An 8,779-nucleotide genomic window follows, 5' to 3' on the forward strand; every position below is an offset into this window, starting at 1 on the left:
AATCGAGACATGGCAAGCATGTTCGCCGTAGAGAATGCGAGGACCATGGGTTACAAACAAGCCTTCCATGCGGGCCAGAAGGTCGGCATCGACAAAACTAAAGAGAAACTTGCGGAGGAGGTCTGCCGATGCGAGAACCGGGGATTTAGGCAGGTCGGATAGAGGCACTTCAGGCCGCAGAGACTCTCCATGAAAAGGGTGTTGATTCGGCGTTGCCGTTGTACCAGCGTGATCATTTTCCCTTTTCCGCTTTTGAAGTCAAAAAGAGTGACGATGAGGGAGACGTCGGATAAAAACACATTGTGATGCTGAAAACGCAGATTGCGCTAAAACTATGTAATCATTGGCTGATTGAATAAAACGTTTTGTATTCAATGTTCGTGTTTCTTTATAATTTTTGTTCGGCACACATATGTTTGCATGTGTTTGTGCTTTATTACATGAATGTTTGAATAAATGTGTTTTAGATGATTGGATAGACATTGATCGTTTGGAGTTCATTTCAAATGTATATATGCCTTAATGTGCAAACGGTTTTTGCCGGCTCATCATAACGGAGCGCTCTTCATTAAATATTTATTCAGCATGTGTTACGCACGGCCCTGGTAATAAATCTGGAGCCTATATCGGCCTAAAGATGTCATGCGCCGATGGGGCTCCGAATCTGGTGACTGGCCAATCGTGATATCTATGAAGGGTGCTTCAAATCTGGAAACTTTATCAGCCCACCGTGATATCCACGAAGGGCGCCCCGAATCCGGAGGATTTATTGGCCCAAAGACATCATGTGCCGATGGGGCTCCGAATCCGGAGACTTTTTGGCCAATTGTGATATCCACGAAGGGCGCTCCAAATCCGAAGGCTTTATCGGCCCAAAGATGTTATGTGCCGATGGGGCTCCGAATCCGGAGACTAGCCAATCGTGTTATTCATGAAGGGTGCACCGAATCCGGAGGCTTTATCGGCCCAAAGACGTCATGCGCCAATGGGGCTCCTAATCCGGAGACTTTTTGGCCAATCGTGATATCTATGAAGGGCGCTCCGAATCCGGAGGCTTTATTTGGCCAATCGTGATATCCACGAAAGGCGCTCCGAATCCGGAAGCTTTATCTGGCCAATCGTGATATCCACGAAGGGCGCTTTGAATCCGGAGGCTTTATCAGCCTAAAGACGTCATTCGTAGATGGGGCTCCGAATCTGGAGACTTTTTGGCCAATTGTGATATCCATGAAGGGCGAGCCGAATACGGAGGCTTTATCGGCCCAAAGACGTCATGCGCCGATGGGGCTCCGAATCCAGAGACTGGCCAATTATGTTATCCACGAAGAGCGCTCCGAATCCGGAGGCTTTATCGGTCCAAAGACGTCATGCGCCGATGGGGCTCCGAATCTGGAGACTTTTTGGCCAATCGTGATATCCACGAAGAGCGCTCCGAATCCGGAGGCTTTATCGGCCCAAAGACGTCATTCGCCGATGGGGCTCCGAATTCGGAGACTTTTTGGCCAATCGTGATATCCACGAAGGGCACTCCGAATCTGGAGGCTTTATCGGCCAAAAGACGTCATGCGCCGATGGGGCTCCGAATCCGGAGACTGGCCAATTGTGTTATCTACGAAGGGCACTCCGAATCTGGAGGCATTATTTGCCCAAAGATGTCATGCGCCGATGGAGCTCCGAATTCGGAGACTTTTTGGCCAATCGTGATATCTACGAAGGGCGGTCCGAATCCGGAGGCTTTATTTGGTCAATCGTGATATCCACGGAGGGCGGTCCGAATCCGGAGGCTTTATCGGCCCAAAGACGTCATGCACCGATGGGGCTCCGAATTCGTAGACTTTTTGGCCAATCGTGATATTCACGAAAGACGCTCCGAATCTAGAAGCTTTATCGGCCTAAAGACGTCATTCGCAGATGTAGCTCTGAATCCGGAGACATATTGGCTAATCGTGATATCCACGAAGGGCGCTCCGAATCCGGAGGCCTTATCGCACCAACACGTCGTGCGCCGATGGGGCTCCGAATCCGGAGACTGGCCAATTGTGTTATCCATGAAGGGCACTCCAAATCCGAAGGCTTTATCTGTCCAAAGACGTCATGCGCCGTTGGGGCTCCGAATTTGGAGACTTTTTGGCCAATCGTGATATCTACGAAGGGCGCTCCGAATCCGGAGGCTTTATTTGGCCAATCGTGATATCCACGGAGGGCGCTCCGAATCTAGAGGCTTTATCGGCCCAAAGACGTCATGCGCCGATGGGGCTCCGAATCCGGAGACTTTTTGGCCAATCGTGATATCCAAGAAGGGTGCGCCAAATCTGGAGGCTTTATCTGGCCAATCGTGATATCCACGAAAGGCCCTCCGAATCTGGAGGTTTTATCGGCCTAAAGACGTCATTCGCCGATGGGGCTCTGAATCCGAAGAGTTTTTGGCCAATCGTGATATCCACAAAGGGCGCTCTGAATCCGAAGGGTTTATCGGCCCAAAGACGTCATGCGCCAATGGGGCTCTGAATCCGGAGACTTTTTGGGCAATCGTGATGTCTACGAAGGGCGCTCTGAATCCGGAGGCTTTATCGGCCTAAAGACGTCATGCGCCGATGGGGCTCCGGATCCGAAGACTGGTCAATCATGTTATCCATGAAGGGCGCTTCGAATTCGGAGGCTTTATCGGGCCAAAAACGTCATGCGCCGATGGGACACTGAATCCGGAGACTATTTGGCCAATCGTGATATTCACGAAAGGCGCTTCGAATCCAGAGGCTTTATCAGCCCAAAGACGTCATGCGCCGATGGGGCTCCGAATCCGAAGACTTTTTGGGCAATCGTGATGTCTACGAAGGGCGCTCTGAATCCGGAGGCTTTATCGGCCCAAAGACGTCATGCGCCGATGGGGCTTCGGATCCGAAGACTGGCCAATCATGTTATCCACGAAGGGTACTCTGAATTTGGAGGCTTTATCGGGCCAAAGACGTCATGCGCTGATGGGGCTCCGAATCTGGAGACTATTTGGCCAATCGTGATATTCACGAAAGGCGCTTCGAATCTGGAGGCTTTATCGGCCCAATGACGTCATGCGCCGATAGGGCTCCAAATCCGGAGACTTTTCAGCCAATCGTCATATCCATGAAGGGTGCTCAGAATACGGAGGCTTTATCGGCTGTAACAACCCTCATACTGTTTACTGATTAATGACTGATTGATTACCGATAATCACCGATTACTGTTAAACGGAACTGATAATGACTGATAACTGACTAAGAATTGAACTGATTAAAGTACCGAACTGACTGACTGAAAACTGGAACCGAATTGACTGAGTGTGTATGTTAATTTGTATTCTATCTGTTTGACTGTATGATTATCTGTTCATGCTTATATGTTTAGACTGTAAGTTGAAGGCCTTATCGGCGGCCGAATCTGAAATTGATTGGTGTTTTATGATCGTCATAATTAATGTGATTTTATGGTATAATTATTTGAAAACTGATTAGGTATGATTAAATTAGATTAAATATTGATTAACTATATAGTTTGCATTATTTACTATTTTGCCACGTGAGTGGCCCACCCAAAACAACATATTTGAGCCTTATGTTACACTTAAGCACACAATTCATCAGCCTTTTCCTTCTCATTGCCGACCTTAGAGAGAGAGAAACTAGAGGAGTGGAGTTTGTCTCAATTTTGCTTGGTGAATTGCTTGCTAAATGAAGTGTGGATTGCTAAATTGAACCTCTAGACTTGCATTCAAGGAACTTAGGTATGAATTTCACCTTCTCATTCTTGTGTTTGAACTAATTCTTGCGTGGTTCATGTCCAAATGTAGAGCTAAGTCATGAATTGGTTCATTAATGGTGAATTGAAGCCCAATCTTTGCATGCATGTTAGTATTGTTGGATTTTAAGTTGTTTTCATGGTAAAATGTTACATGCATGTTCATGTCTTGAGTGTAGTCCATGATTTCATCATGTTTTGGAAACAATTGGCTCCTTAGAGCATCAAATTGGCGCTTTGAATTGATTTGAACTCATGCATGTTTGCATGTTCTCCATGTTCATGAAAATGGTTTGAAATTGAGCTTGAATTAAACACCCTTGGGCTTTGATTTCTCAAATTGAGCTTTGAACCGTGTCATTCCATGTGTTTATAAATGTTTTCCAGAAAATGGGCCCAAGAGGATTGGTTTTGATGTATTTAAAACTTGGTTTTGAGCTTGGTGGTGCAATCTGGAATTTCCAGATTTTGCACTTCCGCTCGAGCGGGGAAAGTGGCGCTCGAGCGTGGAATCCGAGCATCCTGTATCTCTGCACTGTTTTGCAGTACGCTCGAGCGGAGGATTGGGCGCTCGAGCGAAGTCATGTCTCAAGCTCGAGCGGGCGTCGAGCGGAGATTTCACCCATCCAGTACTTTTACAGTACGCTCGAGCGGGAAAGTTTAAGCTCGAGTGTGTACCTTTGTTGCATTACCGCTCGAGCGGGGAAACCTGCGCTCGAGCGGAACTCTGTTTTTCTGAAAATGCTTTTAAATGTGCATCTTTGCATCCTCATCTCATTCTAGGCATTCTTAGGCCTAGTTGTAGACATCTTGTTGAGGATATAGATGTAGAACACATCGAGGCAACTTAGGGATTAAGTTATTATCTTTCCCAGCTGTGTAGCTTAGTGTGTTCAATCTGTTATCTGTGTAGGGTTGGCGACTGGGGAGACACGCCCTAGCATACTGTAGCCCGAACTATGTGAGTAACAAATGTGTAAAGATATGTTCACAAATGATTATTTTCTGAACAACTAAACTGTACTGTTTTCTAAACTGATTACTGTTAACTGAATGAACGTATGTCCTATATTCTGAACTGTATTGTGGCATCCTTGGCACCTACTGCTTACTGTTACTGTGACAGAATTCTCTGTCGGTTCCCTTGTTGGAACCACTACTGTTTACTGACTGATGGCCATCATTACTGTTCGGTCTTCTAGACCTACTGTTTATTGTTATGCTAACGGATGTACCACATATGACTATTTACTGTACTGAATAACTGAAAGACTGATTGAAATGAACTGTTTTCATACTGTAAGGACATTCATTCTTAACCTCTTTACGCATTATGTTATTCACTGGGCTTTAGCTCACTGCTCATATATATATGTAGGTGTATAGGCACCAGACCGCGGCTAGGAGCGTCAGGGTTACTCCAGTTTTGTCAAGCCAGCCTTTGTGCCTCACTGCGAGGTTCCGAGCCTAACGTGTTAGGACTTAGGGGTGTTTTACAATTCCCCCTTTTGTACTGTTTCGCTGTTTTGTATAGACTGAATGTTTATCGTACTGTTGTGCAGGGATTAAGTCCCTAGTCTGAATGATTGTAAATAGTGTGCATACTGTTCTGTACCGTTTATGTATGAATGTATGAAAAATCTTTTTGGCATCAGACTGTCACAGCTCATTGGGCATTGTTTCTTTACTGTAGTGGCTTCCGCCAGGCCCTGTACTCTGTTTTACTGTACTACTGTCCTGCAGGCCTTCGGTAATCTCGGATTACTGGCCGGTTACGGTGCTAAACCCATAGGGCCGGGTTTGGGTTGTGACAGAGCCCAAAGACGTCATGTGCCGATGGGGCTCCGAATCTGGAGACTGGCCAATCGTGTTATCCACGAAGGGCACTCCAAATCCGAAGGCTTTATCAGCCTAAAGACGTCATGCACCGATAGGGCTCCGAATCTGGAGACTTTTTGGCCAATCGTGATATCTACGAAGGGCGCTCGAAATTTGAAAGCTTTATTTGGCCAATCGTGATATCCATGGAGGGCACTCCGAATCCAGAGGCTTTATCGGCCCAAACACGTCATTCGCTGATGGGGCTCTGAATCCGTAGACTTTTTGGCCAATCGTGATATCCACGAAAGGCGCTTCGAATCCGGAGGCTTTATCGGCCCAAAGACGTCATTCGCCGATGGGGCTCCGAATCCGGAGACTTTTTGGCCAATCGTGATATCCACGAAGAGCGCTCCGAATCCGGAGGCTTTATCAGCCCACCATGATTTCCACGAAGGGTGCTTCGAATCTGGAGGATTTATCGGCCTGAAGACGTCATGCGCTGATGGGCTTCGAATCCAGAGACTTTTTGGCCAATCGTGATATCCACAAAGTGTGCTTTGAATCTGGAGGCTTTATCAGCCCAAAAACGTCATGCGCCGATGGGGCTTCGAATTTGGAGACTGGCCAATCGTGTTATCCAGGAAGGGCGCTCCGAATCCGAAGGCTTTATCGGCCTAAAGACATCATGGGCCGATGGGGCTCCGAGTCTGGAGACTTTTTGGCCAATCGTGATATCTACTAATGGCGCTTCGAATCCGGAGGCTTTGTCGGCCCAAAGACGTCATTCGCCGATGGAGCTCCGAATCTAGAGACTTTTTGGCCAATCGTGATATCCACGTAGGGTGCTCCGAATCTGGAGGCTTTATCAGCCCAAAGACGTCATGCGTCAATGGGGCTCAGAAACCTGAGACTGGCCAATTGTTTTATCCACGAAGGGCGCTCCGAATCCGGAGCCTTTATCGGCTCAAAGACGTCATTCGCCGATGGGGCTCCGAATCTGGAGACTTTTTGGCCAATCGTGATATCCATGAAGGGCGCTTCGAATCCAGAGGTTTTATTAGCCCAAAGACGTAATACGCCGATGGGGCTCTGAATCTAGAGACTGGCCAATCGTGTTATCCACGAAGGGCACTCCGAGTATGGAGGCTTTATCGGCCCAAAGACGTCATGCGCCGATGGGGCTCCAAATTCGGAGATTTTTTGGCCAATCGTAATATCTACAAAGGGCGCTCTGAATCCGGAGGCTTTATCGGCCCAAAGACGTCATGCGCCAATGGGGCTCCGAATCCGGAGACTTTTTGGCCAATCGTGATATCCACGAAGGACGCTCCGAATCCGGAGGCTTTATCTGGCCAATCGTGATATCCACGAAAGGCGCTATGAATCCGGAGGCTTTATCAGCCGAAAGAGGTCATTCGCCGATGGGGCTCCGAATCCGGAGACTTTTTGGCCAATCATGATATCTACGAAGTGCGCTTTGAATCCGAAGGCTTTGTCAGCCCAAAGACGTTATGCGCCGATGGGGCTCCGAATCCGGAGACTGGCCAATCGTGTTATCCACGAAGGGCGCTCCGAATCCGGAGGCTTTATCAGCTCAAAGACGTCATGCGCCGTTGGGGTTCCGAATCCAGAGACTTTTTGGCCAATCGTGATATCTACGAAGGCCGCTCCGAATTCGAAGGCTTTATTTGGCCAATCGAGATATCCATAGAGGGCGTTCCGAATTCGAAGACTTTATCGGCCCAAAGACGTCATGCGCCGATGGGGCTCCGAATCCGTAGACTTTTTGGCCAATCATGATATCCACGATGGGTGCTCCGAATACGGAGGCTTTATAGGCCCAAAGACGTCATTCGCCGATGGGGCTTCGAATCCGGAGACTTTTTAGCCAATCGTGATATCCACGAAGGGCGCTCCGAATCTAGAGACTTTATCGGCCCAAAGACGTCATGCGCCGATGGGGCTCCGAATCCGTAGACTTTTTGGCCAATCGTGATATCCACGAAGGGCGCTCCAAATTCGGAGGCTTTATCTGGCCAATTGTGATATCCATGAAGGGCGCTCTGAATCCGGAGGCTTTATCGGCCCAAAGACGTCATTCACCAATGGGGCTCCGAATTCGAAGACTTTTTGGCCAATCGTGACATCCACGAAGGGTGCTCCGAATCCGGAGGCTCTATCGGCCCAAAGACGTCATGCGCCTATGGGGCTCCGAATCCGGAGACTTTTTGGCCAATCGTTATATCAATGAATGGCGCTCCGAACCCAGAGGCTTTATCGACCCAAAGACGTCATGCGCCGATGGGGCTCTAAATCCGGAGACTGGCCAATCGTGTTATCCATGAAGGGCGCTCCGAATCTGGATGATTTATCGGCCCAAAGACGTCATGCGTCAATGGGGTTTTGAATTCGGAGACTTTTTGGCCAATCGTGATATCCACGAAGTGCGCTCTGAATCCAAAGGCTTTATCGGCCCAAAGACGTCATGCGCCGATGGGGCTCCGAATCCGAAGACTTTTCGGCCAATCGTGATATCCATGAAGGGCGCTCCAAATCTGGAGGCTTTATCGGCCCAAAGACGTCATACGCCGATGGGGCTCCGAATCCGGAGACTGGCCAATCGTGTTATCCACGAAGGGCGCTCTGAATCCGGAGGCTTTATCGTCCCAAAGACGTCATGCCCCGATGGGGCTCCGAATCTTGAGACTTTTTGGCCAATCGTGATATCTACGAAGGGTGCTCAGAATCCGAAGGCTTTATCGGCCCAAAGACTTCATTTGCCGATGGGGCTCCGAATCCAGAGACTTTTTAGCCAATCGTGATATCCACGAAGGGCGCTCCGAATCTGGAGGCTTTATTTGCCCAAAGACGTCATTCGCCGATGGGGTTCCAAATCCGGAGACTTTATTTGGCGAATCGTGATATCCACGAAGGGTGCTCTTATTCCATAGGCTTTATCGGTCCAAAGACATTATTCGTCGATGGGGCTCCGAATCCGGAGACTTTATTTGGTCAATTGTTATATCCACGAAGGGCACTCCGAATCCGGAGGCTTTATTCGGAACACTTTTAAACTGGATTTGGCAGTGAGTAAACAAGGATCTTTGCATTATAAAAGTGGTGCACGTACACGTTAAACCATTCAGAACTAGTATCATTCCCTACAAGTCGGGTTTAATGATAGAAT

This window comes from Camellia sinensis, chromosome 8 (genome assembly GCF_055761805.1).
Source record: "Camellia sinensis isolate YWXY chromosome 8, ASM5576180v1, whole genome shotgun sequence".
In the NCBI taxonomy this organism is placed as follows: domain Eukaryota; kingdom Viridiplantae; phylum Streptophyta; class Magnoliopsida; order Ericales; family Theaceae; genus Camellia; species Camellia sinensis.